The 16,290-nt window shown below is 44.3% G+C and overlaps 1 long non-coding RNA gene across 3 annotated transcripts in view; it reads right to left on the minus strand.

Annotated features, from left to right (window-relative positions):
- The window catches only part of LOC141548956 (uncharacterized), a 1,120,676-nt gene that overhangs the window by 219,113 nt on the left and 885,273 nt on the right, over positions 1 to 16,290 (minus strand). The window lies entirely within an intron of this gene.

Below are 16,290 nucleotides of genomic sequence, written 5' to 3' on the forward strand. Positions count from 1 at the left end.
CATTAGCCCGGAGCACTTGGGAGCCCCCCCCCCCTTGTCATTCCTCTGGGCCCTCCTCACCCTGCCCCGCTAGGGGGGGGCCGCAGTGCCTCTCCCCCCTGGAGGGCCCGGCGCTGACCAGGGTCCTGGGTCCCGGGCGGGCTGCGGGGCTGGGAGCGGGGCGGCCGCTGAGCGCGGCTTGGGGAGGGGGGGGCGGCTCTTTTACCGAAACTGGTTGGGGGAGAACAGGAGGCGGAGGTCAAGGAGGGGGCCCGGGCTCCCCTGAAAGGAAGAGCACAAAAGCTCGGCAGCAGCTGCGAAGCCCAGTCCTTGGACGGGACTTGGATTCCTGAGAGCCCCCAGAGCAGAAGCAGAACGGGGGGGGGGAAGGAGGGGACACAGGGCAGGGGGGTCTGGGGGAAGGGCGGCATCGGCTCTTTTGTCCAGGCCTGAGGAGACAGGAGATCAGAACCGGTGGGAAGGGACAGAGGGCCACCCAGGTGCGCATGCGCATCTGTCCTCCTCTTTGTGCATCCTGGGCACTGAATTCTGTGTAACACAAACCTCCCAGAGCCTGGACAGGAGGAAGCCTCTTTGCGGCTCAGACTTCTCTGCCAGGTGACTTCATCCATTTCCTTCCCAAACCACCAGTCAGCTCTAGAATACTCAGTCAATAAAAATAAATAAAAATCTCCAACAAAATATCAAAATGCAAATGATGGCGGCACTGACATGTCTTCCAAGTTAATTAAGTAATCAAGGACCATTTTTGGTCACAAAGGTTCAGGGACCCTCAGGACCAGAACTGCCTCTGGTGAGGTAGCGGGGACCCTGAGCAGCTGCACTATCTGCAGTCTCAGAGACCAGGGCTTCTTCCTGGGAACAGCCAGCAGCCCAGAGCAGTAAAGCAGGGACCACATGTCTTCCTCAATCAATCCCCTGCAACCATGGGCATGCAGAACTAGCTCGGAGAAGAGCAGTGTCAGAATGGCTGATGTGTTGGAGACTGCATTTCCCAAAGTGCTCCCATGTTGGAAACACAGACCAGCTTTAATATAAATATAAAATCAAACGAATAAGCTGGGGAAATGAGCAATTAAAAATTGGGTAAAAAGTCCAGTGGGACCAAGGAAGAGCAAGACACAAACCAGTAGCAATCAGGATCTCAGATAAAACAAAAGCAAAAACTGATCTACTGCAAAGAGATAACAAGTAAACTATATTTTTGCTTAAAAGTATCATAAAAAAAAAAAACAATGCAGTGGCCATACTAAACTAATATGCACCAAATGGCAGAGTAGTCTTTTTATTATACCTTTTTATTGACGGAACATATGCCTGGGTAATTTTTTACAACACTGTCCCTTGCACTGGCTTCTGTTCCGACTTTTCCCTTCCCTCCCTCCACCCCCTCCCCTACATGGCAGGCAGCCTTATACATGTTAAATATGTTGTAATATATGCCAGATACATTATATCTATGCAGAACTCTACAGTTCTCTTGTTGCAGGTAAAAATAACCTGGGAAGAAATACAAAAATGCAAGTAGTCCACATTCATTTCCCAGTGTTCCTTCTGTGGGTGTTGCTGATTCTGTCCATCCTTGATCATTTGGAACTGAACTAGATCTTTTCTTTGTCGAAGATATCCACTTCCATCCTCATACAGTATTGTTGTTGAAGAGTATAATGGTCTCCTGGTTCTGCTCATTTCACTCAGCATCAGTCCATGTAAGTGTCTCCCAACCCTCTCTGAAATCATCCTGCTGGTCATTTCTTACAGAACAATAATATTCCATTACATTCATATACCACAGTTTATTCAGCCATTCTCCAAATGATGGGCATCCATTCAATTTCCAAAAGGGCTACCACAAACATTTTTGCACATGTGGGTCCCTTTCTCTCCTTTAAGATCTCTTTGGGATATAGGCCCAATGGAAACACTGCTGGATCAAAGGGTATGTCCAGTTTTATAGTCCTTTAAGAAAAATTTCAAATTGTTCTCCAGCATAGTTAGATTAGTTCACTAATCGACCAACAATGCATCAGTGTGCCAGTTTTCCCAAATCCCCTCCAACACTCGTCATTATCTTTTCTTGTCATCTTAGCCAGTCTGAGAGGCATGTAGTAGTATCTCAGGGTTGTCTTCATTTACATTTCTCTGATCAATCTTGAATTGGAGCATGTAAGAAAGGGAAATTGTAAGGAAACAGTAGGCTCAGATGATGAAATTGAAACTATTTCCACTCATATGAAAGAGTGTTCCAAATCACTACTGATCAGAGAGATGCAAATTAAGACAACTCTGAGATACCACTACACACCTGTCAGATTGGCTAAGATGACAGGAACAAATAATGATGAATGTTGGAAGGGATGTGGGAAAACTGGGACAGTGATACATTGTTGGTGGAGTTGTGAAAGAATCCGGCCATTCTGGAGAGCAATCTGGAATTATGCCCAAAAAGTTGTCAAACTGTGCATACCCTTTGACCCAGCAGTGCTACTACTGGGCTTATATCCCAAAGAAATACTAAAGAGCGGAAAGGGACCTGTATGTGCCAAAATGTTTGTGGCAGCTCTTTTTGTTGTAGCTAGAAACTGGAAGTTGAATGGATGTCCATCAATTGGAGAATGGTTGGGTAAATTATGGTATATGAAGGTTATGGAATATTATTGCTCTGTAAGAAATGACCAGCAGGAGGAATACAGAGAGGCTTGGAGAGACTTAAATCAACTGATGCTGAGTGAAATGAGCAGAACCAGAAGATCACTGTACACTTCAATGCTGTATGGAGAGGTAGTCTGATGGAAGTGGATATCTTCAACATAAAGAAGATCCAACTCACTTCCAGTTGATCAATGATGGACAGAAATAACTACACCCAGAGAATGAACATTGGGAAGTGAATGTAAATTGTTAGCACTACTGTCTATCTACCCAGGTTACTTATACCTTCGGAATCTAATACTTCATGTGCAACAAGAAAATGGTATTTACACACATATACTGTATCTAGGTTATATTGTAACATATGTAAAATGTATGGGATTACCTGTCATCGGGGGGAGGGAGTGGAGGGAGGGGGGGATAATTTGGAAAAATGAATACAAGGGATAATATTATAAAAAAAAAGATAATTGTATAAATATGTTTACATATATTGAATATTGTATAGCATATATTGGATTGCTTACTATCTAGGAGAGAGGGTGGGGGAGGAGGGGAAAATTTGGAACACAAGGCTATGCAACTATCATTGTTAAAAAATAATGCATGCATATTTTTTTAAAATAAAAATTTTAAAATAAAAAAAAAGAAATGAAAACAGTAGGCAAGGGGGAGATTAACTATCCCTATTCATAGATAGTCCTATGATTTACTTAAATCACCCCAGAGTATCAAATCTGGGGGGGGGGGGATTGACAACTTTAACAGGGTTGCAGTGCACAAAATAAACCCATGTAAATCATCAGACTTTCTGTGTTCTACCAACAAGACCCAGCAGGAAGAGATAGAAACAGAAGTTTTATTAAAAAACAACAACAACAACAACAACAAAAACCTGCAAATAATAAAAAATATTTGGAAGGTTCCCTGACAAGTCCAACCCAGTGACTGCCTTAAAACAATGAGAAAACACTCTTTATACAAATGAAGAGAGATGTAAAGCATAGGAAAATGCTTAATTGTTTGTCAGTGGTCTTCGTCAAGTGAAATGACAATTCTACCTACTGTAATTTACTTGTCCAGGGTCACAACAATTAAACTATTAAAGATTTATTTTATAGAACTAGAAAAAATAATAAAAAATCAAATTCATTAAGATCCATTTTTCCAATAAGTCAAAGTTTAGCAACAGGAAGAATTCAAAGCAATGAATCCATGCTATTGATAGTCCTATGAAAAAAGCTCCAGATCCCTCATAATTAATGAACGTGAAAATGATGAGAACCAGATAAGGGGTAACAAATTGTAATTAGGGTTAATTGAGGTCTAATGGCAGGGTGGGGGTACAGGGAGTCAAATAGAGCTCCCCTGCAACCCCTTTGGATTCGGCACAAGCATACACAGTTAAATGAGGTCTACTAGTGCAGCAAGACTCCCCTGTAAAGGAATTTACAGACCCGAAAACCTAGATTAATAAAAGAGATTTATTTTGGGGTTTGGAAGTCAGGTTAAAGGTAGAAAGACGCCAGCGCCAGGGCTGGCACTGGGTGGACAGGAACCCTTGGCATAGCTGGCATATGCCATGTTTGGGGCTCCTGCAAAGAGGGGACTCCAGTTTCCCTCTTGTATAATGGAGGGCTTTTGGTGAATGGGCCTATGGGTGCAGTCTCATCTTGGCTCCTGGCTGGTTTCAGCCAGGGTTAGAATTTGAATAGAAATCAATGGGTTTTTAGATAAGGAGCTCTTTATGCTGGGGGTGGGGTTGGAGAAACCTGAGCAGATCATTATAGTGGGGGCTGGGACAGCCCAAATTAGCTCGGATCCAGTGCTGGCTGGGAAAGCCTGGATATCTCCCATTGGGATTCATGGAAGCTGGGAATTAGAAAGGAATCTTAACCCAAATCAAAAACAACTCTCTTCTCTCCATCTTTAAATGAGAGAGCCCCCAGGAGGTGGAGAACACATTGCAAAAGGGGGAGGTCAAGAAAGGGGGGTCCCAGGCTCCACTGAAGGGAAGAGCACAATAGCTCAGCAGCATCTGCAAACTGCTGGAATTGCACTTGAATGGGACTTGGATTCCTGACAGCCCCAGAGCAGAAGGAGAGGGTGGTGTGGGGGAAGGGCGGCTCTCAACCTTTTTTGTCCAGGCTTGAAGAGACAAGCAATTTGAACGGTCGGGAGGGACAAAGGGCCACCCAGGCACTCATGTGTATTTGCCCCCTATTTCTGTGTGCCTACTCTGCAATGTATTCTATGTAACAGAAACCTTCCAGAGCCTGGACAAGAGGGAACCACCCTGCCTTTCTGCCTCAGTTCCCTCTACCAAGTGACTTCATCAATTTCGTCCTAAAACTACTAGTGAAAATCAGGTCAATAAAAGTCTGGGACCAAGTGTCAGGCACTGAGCTAAGTAAATGCTGGAAATAGAAAGAAAGGCAAAAGGCCGTCTCTGTGCTAAAAGAGCTTAGTTATGGGGAAAATAACATGCAAACTACTGTGGAGAATCATTCTATGTACAGATGCAGTGGAAGAAGCTAGAATTAGGGGGGCCAAGGAAGACTTACTGTAGAAGATAGCATCTTATCTGGAGTGGGAAGGCTGCCAAGAAAGCCAGGAAGGGGAGAAGAAAGGTGAGAATATTGAAGGTGGTGGGTATGATGAGAACTACATAAGGAATATCTAAATGAAATTAGGGTTAATTGAGATCTAGTGGCAGGTTTGGGGTACAGGAAGTCAAATGGAGCTCCCCTGCAACCCCTTTGGATTTGGCCCAAGAATATAGAGTTAAATGAGTTCTAGTGTTGGCGCAGCGTTTCCTGGAAAGGAATGTACAGGCCCAAAAACCTAGATTGATAAAAGAGGTTTATTATGGGGTTTGGAAGTTAAAGTCTGGTTAGTAAAAGGTGTTAGGTAAAGAGAAGAGGACACCAGAAGTTCTGGTGGACAGAGAGGCTGTGGTGCAAAGCGTGGTGCTGGCACATTTCCACCCTCTGCCAAGAGAGGACTCCAGCTTGGCTCTTTTATAAGGAGAGATTTGGCTAAAGGGGCTTGTGGGTGCAGTCCCAGGTTGGTTCCTCATCTAGGGCTAGAATTTACTAGGTGGGGGTTGGGTGTCAGGGTTAAAAAGCCTCTAGAAGTAAGGAATGCAGTTCAAAGCATGTGGGAGGACATGAGGGATGAGAGGTTCTGAGGAGCAGGAGAGTCTTTTGTGGAGGTGGGGCACAGCCCCAAGAAGTGGTGTCTGACTCCAGGTACCACCCCTCCCTCCTTAGTGCTCTCAAAGCCTAGCACAAATCCCTCCTTCTTCTTGGGCCAATCCCATTATGCCAGGTTTCTACTGGACCTCCCCCTTCCCCCATATCATCAGTGAGGTATAAATATGTGCTATCTCAGAATAAAGTTCTCTTTCACTTCACCCCTATCTCCTGGTGGTCTGTCTCTATGGGATCCCGGTTGGTGCCTGAAGACGGGTAAGTGTGGCCTAGCCGTGCCATCGATGGACGGGCATTAAAGGTAGCTCTAAGGGGAGCTACCAAGTTAGAGTAGTCCATAGCAGTGTAACAAGTGGCGCCCAATGTGGGACAATTTTGGCTAGGACCCTCACCTTGTAGCAGGCCTACAGGTGGGAAGAGAGACAGAACTCTGCTCTAAAGTGAGTAGAAAGTTAGGAAAATAGGACAGTTTATTGTGAGGGTCCCAGAACAGAAGGTACCAGGGAAAGAAGCTTCTAGAATAGGAAAGCAAGTAGAAATGGAAATGGATTTTAAAAAGTGGGAGGTAGTAGGCAGTCAGATGGCTTCCTATGATAAGGAAACTCCGGGAGCCATCCTGGAATGGCATCAAGTGATTGGGGGCACTTTAAGAGGTGCAAGCCACAATCCATTAAAAGTAGATAATTAAGTGCAAACTGAGAGTCATAAAACAAATGAGGGTAGAAAATTGCACTCACCCAGAGCCGCCCTGCCCAGAAAATGGAGCCAGGGGAACTTAGCTATGGGAAAGAGCAGGAAATAAACAGGAAGGTGAAAGAGGTGGATGTGACGAGAAAGAAGAAAGAGGTAGTAAGGAAGAAGCAGGAAGTGGATATGAAGGAACGGGAGGGGGCAGGGAAAAGATGAGGAATGAGAAAGTAAACAGAGAGACATATGACCTTGAAGTAAAGGATGGTGATAAGACAAGGGAGGAGAAAGCAAACGGAGTGAAGGTCACCTCCATCCCCAAGGCATGGCCTTCCCCCTTGTCCCCCACCCTCCCTGAGGAGATACGTCTCCCATCTGCTCACTCTGCTCCTGCTTGTGAAGGCTTTGCAGATTCCCAGACAAGTTCAGGACAAATAATACAGAAAGCTGGAAAATGTAAATGAGGATCAAATGCAATATGATGGAGCAGTATATGCAGCTGTGTCTCAATGTGCCCAAAGAGCATTTAGCAAAATTCAAGCTTCTGGAAAGCAGAAGCCCTCAATGACTAGGATTAAACAGGGCCCAGATGAAACTTTTCCTGATTTTGTGGCACACCTACAGGTGGCTATTGAGAGTTCAGTGGACAGAGGAGAAGCTTCCAGCCTTCTTATGCAGAAATTGGCAATGAAGAAGGCTAATACTAACTGCCAGAGGGCCATGCCTACTATAGAAAGGGAGGCTGGCCTGGAAGAGATGATAAAGAGATGGGAGAATGTTGGCTCCAGTGCCTTTCAAATGGATGCCCTTGCAGCTTCTATATCTAAAGAGATTGCAGCAGAAGACCTGGTAGTTTGCAGACAAACAGGGGATATTCCAACCTTTGGTGGTTGCAAGTTTCAGATACAATCTATGGGGCAGTGACATAATGAAAGCTTGTGAAGCGTCAATCTATAGATCACCTCCACAGGATTTTTAATTGGGGTCATTGGGTGTTTGGTGTTGCTTCATATCACGCCCACACCATTAATATGGAAATCTAACACCCTGGCTTGGGTACCTCAATGGCCTTTCTCAGTTTATAAAACCCGAAGCTTATGTGAAATTATAAAACAACAGTGGGAGGCTGGACATATAGGATCAATGTCCAGCCCACGGAATAGTCTTGTATTTATTAAAAAGAGAAAATCTGGAAAATGCATCATGCCAATGGACCTTAGGGCCATTAATGCTACTAGTGAATCTAAGGGAGACCTAAAGCCTGGCATGCCATCTCCTAATCTAGTACCCACTGGCTGGCCAGTTACAGTAATAGGCATACAAGATAGTTTCTCCTCCATCCCTCTGGACCCAGAGGATAAGAAAAGATTTGCTTTTACCATTGCCGCAATAAACAATGTAGAACCTGATTTGCACTACCAATGGAAAGTTCTCCCTCAAGGGATTTGTTGTAGCCCCACTTTGTGTCAGGTGTACATAGTGCAAGTGCTAGAGCCAATTTGGAAGGCGTGGCTTCATGCCAAGATATTGCATTATATGAATGATATACTGTTATCAACAAGCAGTGGGAAAGATCTGTCTGCCCTGTTTAAAGAGACCATGAGCATTCTTGCTCCACATGGACTGGTGATAGCCCCAGAAAAGATCCCACATAAGTACCCCATCATTTACTTGGGACTCCACATGGAGACTTCTGCCTTTATTAATCTGATACCTAACTTACAATTAGACAAGGTAAATACGCTAAACCTATTTCAGAAACTAGTTGGACAAATTCAATGGATAAGGGCTCATGTCCTTATTCCTATTTATTTGATGCAGACTTTATGTTTCCTCTTAAAAGGGTGTAAAAGATATTCAGAGCCCCTTAATATCATATCACATAGCTTATATGCTCTCCAAGTGCTCAGAGGCATTGAAGATACAGTCCTACAGTCTCAGAATCCTTCAACTGCTAATCTCCTTGTTGAATTGCAGCTGATTTTACAGATTAGGAAACATCCCATTTACATCCTGCATGTATATTCTCACCAATGCTGTGCAGGAGACATATTTGTTGAAAATGAGGTGGTGGACCATGCTTTACAATGTTCCCTTCTCACGGTCACCACACCCCATGAATGTGCCCATGATTTTCTCCACTTACCCACTAATTCTCTACATAGCCTTTATGGCCTAACCTGGGAACAAGCCCAACAGACAGGGAAGCAGTGTGTTCAGTTTCTCCCTCCTCCACCTAGTAAAGGAGTTAATCCCAGGAGTTTATTCCCCAATGATTTGTGGCAAATGGATGTGACACATGTAGACTGCGTGGCCATCCACATCTGTATTGACACTTATTCTAGATTCCTTTGGGCCACAGTGGCCTCCTGTGAGAATACTCCTTCAGTGATTAAACATATATATAGTTGTTTCTCCTCTCATGGGGTTCCTAATACCATAAAGACCAACAATGGGCCAGCTTATACCTCTAAGCAGATGGCCACTTTTCTCACCACATTCACCATTAAGCATGTTACAGGGATTTCCTATAATCCACAGGGTCAGGCCCTGGTGGAACAGGCCCATCATATTCTGAAGGCCTCCCTTGTTAAACAGAAAGGGGGAGTAAGTAGACAGAACCCTCGATGGCCCACACAGGTGGACATGGATAAGACTTTATATACTTGCAATTTTTTGTGCCTGGATAGGGATATCGGCCTCTCTCCAGGATTGATAGAAGTGGCACAATCTTATAGACAGGACAGAAAACTAAGCTCCATGAAAACTGCGATTCAAGCACTAGAGAATATTCAAAAGGTCCTTTGGAAGGACGAGGAAGGACATTGGCAAGGTCCATCCTTAGTACTTTAGAGAGGGCCGGGATATTTATGATTGCAGATCCTGATGGGGAAGGCCGTTGGATTCCAAAAAAAAGGACAAGGAGAGTTAACCCCTATTAAAACAGGGGCTAAAGAAGAGAAGGAGATGACCTAGGAGATGCCCAAAACAGCGCCATAGAAGAGAAATGACTACCCTTGCCAGACCAACTTAGTGATTGGATCCAACACACTTCCCTTCCCATCCCCTTCTGTTGTATCCCATGGACTCTATGGAGCCATTTTTGTATTGTTGCTTCTTTTGCTTTTGGCTACTTTGCTAGGATGCTTTATATGTATTCTTAAAACAATTCTTTAGAGGTGCTTATGGAAGAGCTTCTGATTTGTCAACATGAGAACATTTGGTCTTATTAATAAAAAAGGGGGAGATGTAAGGGTTTAAAATCCTCTAGAAATAAGGAATGCAGTTCAAGGCATGTGGGAGGACATGAGGGATGAGAGGTTCTGATGAGCAGGAGAGTCCTATGTGGAGGTGGGGCACAGTCTCAAGAGGTGGTGTCTGACTCCAGGTACCATGCCTCCCTCCTTAGTGCTCTCAAAGCCTATCATACCTCCCTCCTTCTTCTTGGGCCAATCCCATTATGGCCCATTATGGTTCCTAGAGGACCTCCCCATTCCCCCATATCATCAGTGGGGTATGAATATGTGCTATCTCAGAATAAAGTTCTCTTTCACTTCACCCCTGCCCCCTGATGGTCTCTCTCTATGGGATCCGGGTTGGTGCTCGGAGAGGGGTAAGTGCGGCCTAGCCGTGCCGTTGAAGGATGGGCATTAAGAGTAGCTTTAAGGGAAGCTTCCAGGTTAGAGTAGTCCATAGGGGTGTAACAGTTGGGAAACCTGAGCAGCTTATTAGAATGGGGCCTGGGACAGCCCAACTTGGCTCAGATCCCATGGGGGCTGGGAGAGCCAGATATCTCCCAGTGGAATTCAAAAGGGTGCTTTCCACCAGGGTTTGTGAATCAAAGGTCCTAGCTTCTCCAGCTGGGAGGGATTGGGAATCAGAAAGGAATCTTAAAGGGACCACAACCCACATCAGGTTCAGCCAGGGAAAATGCTCTAACTCAAAGGAAATTGTGCATTTCCCTTTGTTGATTCCTGCATTTCTCAAGGCTCAAATGATCAGCAGGGAAATTCAATAAATTATTACCAACATGGCACAGTATAGCAAACACTAAACCAAGTTCTCTCACAATTCCCTTTTAAATTCATGGCTCAAATCAAATTCTTACCTGGTGAAACAAAAAAAGATCAAGAAGGGATATTGTTCTAGCCCATGACCCCTTCCAAGGTTAAAAGAAGAGAAGCAGCAAGGACATCTCTATGTGTGAGACAGGAGTGGAGGAGGAGACATTGGCAAAAGGCACCTGAGTGTTGTGAGAGGAAGAGGAGGGGAGAAGGAGCTCTCAGGGAATGACCTCCATATGTTCAGTAAAATAGGAGACAAGATTCTCAATTGAGATGGTGGGGGTGGGGTGGGAAAAAGCCATGGGAGATTTGAGAAGAAATGAAAATTTTATGAATAGCCATTGTGGTGGGTGGGGGAGTGAGTTAGAGAGCTAAATACAGATAGCCTTGGGGCTGCAAGAGCAGCTTTGTCACTTTTTTTTTTTCTGAGGCTGGGGTTAAGTGCCTTCCCCAGGGTCACATAGCTGAGAAGTGTTAAGTGTCTGATGTCACATTTGAACTCAGGTCCTCCTGACTTCAGGGCTGGTGCTCTATCCACTGTGCCACCTAGCTGCCTCAGCTTTGCTACTTGGGGGCAAATTAACTGCTGTTTTAGTGGAGGAGAAAGAGGCCTGGATCAAGCCTAGATTGATGACATCAGTCCTCTCACAAATGACTCACAATTGAAATGTAAAAATTTCGTGATGAATTTGGGACCAGCCCTTTACCAATTCACTGTTAAATATTTTCAGATTGGGAAAAGGAGACAAAAAGGCATTTGGGGCCATGCCTTTCAATATTCTGTTAACATAGCAAGAAAGGAAAGAATGATATTATTTTTTTCCTGTTTATTTAATTTTTATTTTCTTTATAATTATAACTTTTTTTTTTGACAGTACATATGCATGGGTAATTTTTTACAACATTATCCCTTGCACTTACTTCTGTTCAGATTTTTTCCCTTCCTCCCCCAACCCCGTCCCCCAGATGGCAGGCAGTCTTATACATGTTAAATATATTACAATATATTCTAGATACAATATATGTGTGTAGAACCGAATTTCTTGTTGCACAGGAAGAATTGGATTCAGAAGGTAAAAATAACAGTTTACCCTCATTTCCCCGTGTTCCTTTTCTAGATGTAGCTGATTCTGTCCATCATTAATCAATTGGAATTGGATTAGCTCTTCTCTATGTTGAAGACATCCACTTCCATCAGAATACATCTTCATACAGCACTGAAGTGTACAGCGATCTTCTGGTTCTATTCATTTCACTCAGCATCAGTTGATGTAAGTCTCTCCAAGCCTCTCTGTATTTCTCCTGTTGGTCATGTCTTACAGAACAATAATATTCCATAACATTCATATACCATAATTTACCCAACCATTCTCCAATTGATGGACATCCATTCATCTTCCAGCTTCTAGCCACTATGAAAAGGGCTGCCACAAACATTTTGGCACATACAGGTCCCTTTCCCTTCTTTAATATTTCCTTGGGATATAAGTAGTATGGCTGGGTCAAAGGGTATGCACATTTTGATAACTTTTTGGGCATAATTCCAGATTGCTCTCCAGAATGGTTGGATTCTTTCACAACTCCACCAACAATGCATCAGTGTTCCAGTTTTCCCACAGCCCCTCCAACATTCATCGATATTTGTTCCTGTCATCTTAGCCAATCTGACAGGTGTGTAATGATATCTCAGAGTTGTCTTAATTTGCATTTCTCTGATCAATAGTGATTTGGAACACTCTTTCATATGAGTGGAAATAGTTTCAATTTCATCATCCGAGAATTGTTTGTTCATATCCTTTGACCATTTATCAATTGGAGAATGGTTGTGGATGCAAACACACAGGAAGTATTGGCCAGAGCACAGAGACCCCCTTTAGAAGCAAAGAGGCAGTCTAAAGTGATGCAGTTGCCAAGGTGTGGAGGGACATTTGGAAATCTTTGAGGGGCTGGGTGTTGTTCTGGGTGACTTCCTGGAAGATCTTGTTAACATTACCAATGACATCATCAAGTTCCAAATAACCAAGGTATGGGACCGAGATGATTCTCTCTTTTCCCTAAAAGCCATGAAAAACAGCCACAGTGGAGTGTGGGGGAGATAGGTGTGAGGTGGAGGGAGATTGATTAGGAAGGGCTGGCAGGTGGACGTCGAGGGAGCCTCCAAGTACAAACAGCCAGGAGAAGATCAATACAAAAGGACCTGCAGCATGGGTAGAAGGGAAAGGGAGATGCTGGGGTGGGAGTGGTCTCACCCACTGAAGACACAAACCACTCCTTCTGGGAGCCGCATGTGCTCCTCTTTCACCACAGCATCAGACATAGCGAGGCTCACCAAATCCGTGGCAACAGTGAAGCCAGGAGGAGCATCCCCACAGCCGGCAGGGAAGAGGTGTCTGGAGGGTGAGGGGTCACCTGTGGGAAACGTCCTCTGGGAAACTGCCCTCAAACTCTCTTCTCTTCTTCCAACCCACCAGAAACATTTCCCAAGTAGTTTCAATAATCAAGAGAGTAACAGCCAGGCCTTCCAAATACCAATCCCCAATTCTTCTTACATCATTTTCAAACATTTAAGGACCTTGTTTCCTAGAAATCTCACACACACACACACACACACACACACACACACACACACACACACACACACGTTTTCCTGACTGTTCAGTTTATCAGGACTCCATATTTTAGCAGTGAAAACAATATCGTACATACTTACATTGTGTTCATATTTTCTGCTTATCACTTGCTCTCACTATAAAAACTGCTATAAAAGGAAAAGCAAGAACACGATTATAACCGTATCAAACTGGTCCTTCTGGCTTCAGTCTAAAGGCACAAGGGGGTCAGAATAAAGCATTCTTGGGTCTGTTGGACTGGAGGCAAGAGTCACAGTTAGAAGCAATCATGCAGTCACCATTCTGTCTCATACCCAGACTCTGGAAAATAAATCGGGAGACCTTCCCACTCAAAGGAACACAGCTGGGAAACAGGATCTTGCAATACATGAAGCCAAAGGTTGTCCTCTCAGCTTTTGCCCAGATCCACACCTCCACCTCTCAGTGTGCAGGATCACCTCCCTCTGAGTAGGCTGTGACATCTCTTTCCAGTGATGAGTGACTGGCTTAAGGAGCCATCAGACAATACCACCTGAATTCAGAGCTCAAAACAGTATCAGTTAGTCCTAAGGGATTTTGTCTCCAATGGCGAGTTTCATTCTCAGGGGTTCAGCTCTCAAAGATCACATACCCTAAAAACAGTTATTGCCCTTAAGGTAATATTGCCCACAGGTAATAGAGAAAGATTAATCACAGAAAACCAACAACATATTTTGATATCGGAAAGATGGTTTTGAGTTCAGTCATTGCAGAAAACATTTTTATCACATTTTATTTTTCCAAGGACGTGCAAATATGTTTTCAACATCCTCATTCAGAAAACCTTGTGTTCCAAATGTTTCTCTCCCTCCTCCCTAAGACAGCCGGCAATCTGATATTGTGTCATTATTCTAAACATATTTCCATATTCATCATAGTGCACAAACACAAAAATATGAAAATGCAAAGGGACAAAAAAATCACCAACCAGCCAAACAACAACAACAAAGGCGACAAATACTATGCTTTGATGTACATTCACTCTTCTTAGTCATCACATAATCTTGTTGTTACTGTGTACAGGGTTCTCTTGGTTCTGCTCCCTTCCCTTAGCACCTGTTTGCTAAACATAGACTCCTCTCCCCCACATCTCTTTAAAGAGTGGGAACCTCTGCAAGGTGAGGCAGTACTTCCAATTAAATTAGCCTCAGGACAATAACAAAGTTTGCCAGCAGGCGCCTATGCAAAAATTTCACTTAACATTTTTCACTTGGTTTTCTTCCCATATTTAAACTGACCCTGGTGTAAAGACCGGTCACTAGAAAACTCTTCTATAGCATAAAAACATGTGTAGATTCTCACGAATCCCACTCCTTGTTTGAGACTTTCCTCAGCCATAACAAGTTTCTCCAGGGCCAGTGGCCTGTATACCCTCTCACAATATGGCGTCAAGACCCGTATCAAGTTTACAAATTAAGGGCAATAGACCAAGACCCAGAGAAGGGGCTGAGCTTCTTGCCCTCCAGCCACCCCCCTATCCTTAGGCCTGCTGTGGGCTCTGCTCTTTGACACCTCCCCCATGCTGGAGAGGGCTGGGGGAATACATGAATTTGGGAGCGTACTTCCATGCCTTCAGTCAAGTGCTCTGAGTAAGCGGCAGTCACCAATTTTACCTTTTAACGCTTTGGCAGTAACGACTGATCTCTGAATTAACCATTTTAGAATTTTCCTAAATAACAGACATGCTGGCTTAGCTGTACCTCCCTCTAAACTTCTAAGCAGGGGCAGCTGGATGGCTGAGTGGATTGAGGGGCCTCCCTGGAGTCAGGAGGCCCTGAATTCCAATCGGCCTCAGACCCTTAACACTTTCTAGGTGCAGGATGCTGGGCACCTGCCTGGGGGAACACAATAAATAAACCTACAAGCAAAGGTGAAAAGATCCCATTCTCTGAGTTGCAATTAGAAAATAAAACAGCTTTAAAGGGGCTGATAAAATAGCATAATAGTTTAGAAACAATCTTTCCACCTTCCTTTAGTTAATCAAGCCACAATATTCAGGTTGCAAGATAACAAGAGAAATCTGGGTTCTATAATCTCAGAAAGAACCCATTCCTATTCATATTCACTGAGTCTCATCACTCAGTTGGTGACCCACCTGGTGGGATTTAGTTTTTTACTTTCTCACATACTGAAACTTGTTCCAGGAGTTCTTAGGAGGCTGTGGGCTTCCCCCCCTGTTCCCTGAAGGTTCCCTTGTGTTTTAGGGAAAAACACAGTCCTTAAAATTCACATGAAACACAAAGTACCATTAAAATGGGGTAGGAGTTTTCATCTAATTTACACTCTGGTTACACACACACACACACACACACACACACACACACACACACACACACACTCACACTCACACCCAGTGTCAGAGATACCACTGACCAACACCTGAGTTTGTAAGACTCAAAGTTCTAGCTAAACGTTCCCATCAAACCTTTTGGCTATTTCCAAATTCTCTCGGAAGTTTTCCCTTTTTGGGAGCCAGGGAAGGCTGAACTGGCAGGTCCCACTTAGGAAGGAGGCCCTCACTCAGGAACGTTCACTGATAGGGCTCCCAGCAATGCCCTTCTCTTTCCATCCACCCGCCCCTGCAGCAGGGAGGGATGGGCAGAGGGGGAGAAAGGAGGAGACTCTTTTCCTCTCTGTGCTCTCCCCCTATGCCTTGGGAGTGAAGGTTGGGGATCCCACAATTACCAATCAGGTGACCTGAAATCCAAATTTCCTCCTTCATCTCAACACTGGCAATATATGTGAGCTACATCTAAAGTCCTCTCAAGTCCTAGCCAGCATGAAGCAGTTACAGGCCGTCAAATGGGTGAGGTTCATATAGCATTTGCCCCGCCAAGTCCTTTTACAGACATGGGACTCTCCCAACAACCCTGGAAGGTGAGTGCAATGAAATCCCCCACAGAACACACTGGCTACAGTTCTTGTGGGAACCCTGGGCTGGGGTTCTAGCTGCTCCCAAGCCTGTGAACAGAGGACAAAAGGCTTGACTGCCTCTTAATACATTTCTGCCACTTAAACAGAAAGTGG

Source organism: Sminthopsis crassicaudata, chromosome X (assembly GCF_048593235.1).
Source record: "Sminthopsis crassicaudata isolate SCR6 chromosome X, ASM4859323v1, whole genome shotgun sequence".
Classification (NCBI taxonomy): Eukaryota; Metazoa; Chordata; class Mammalia; order Dasyuromorphia; family Dasyuridae; genus Sminthopsis; species Sminthopsis crassicaudata.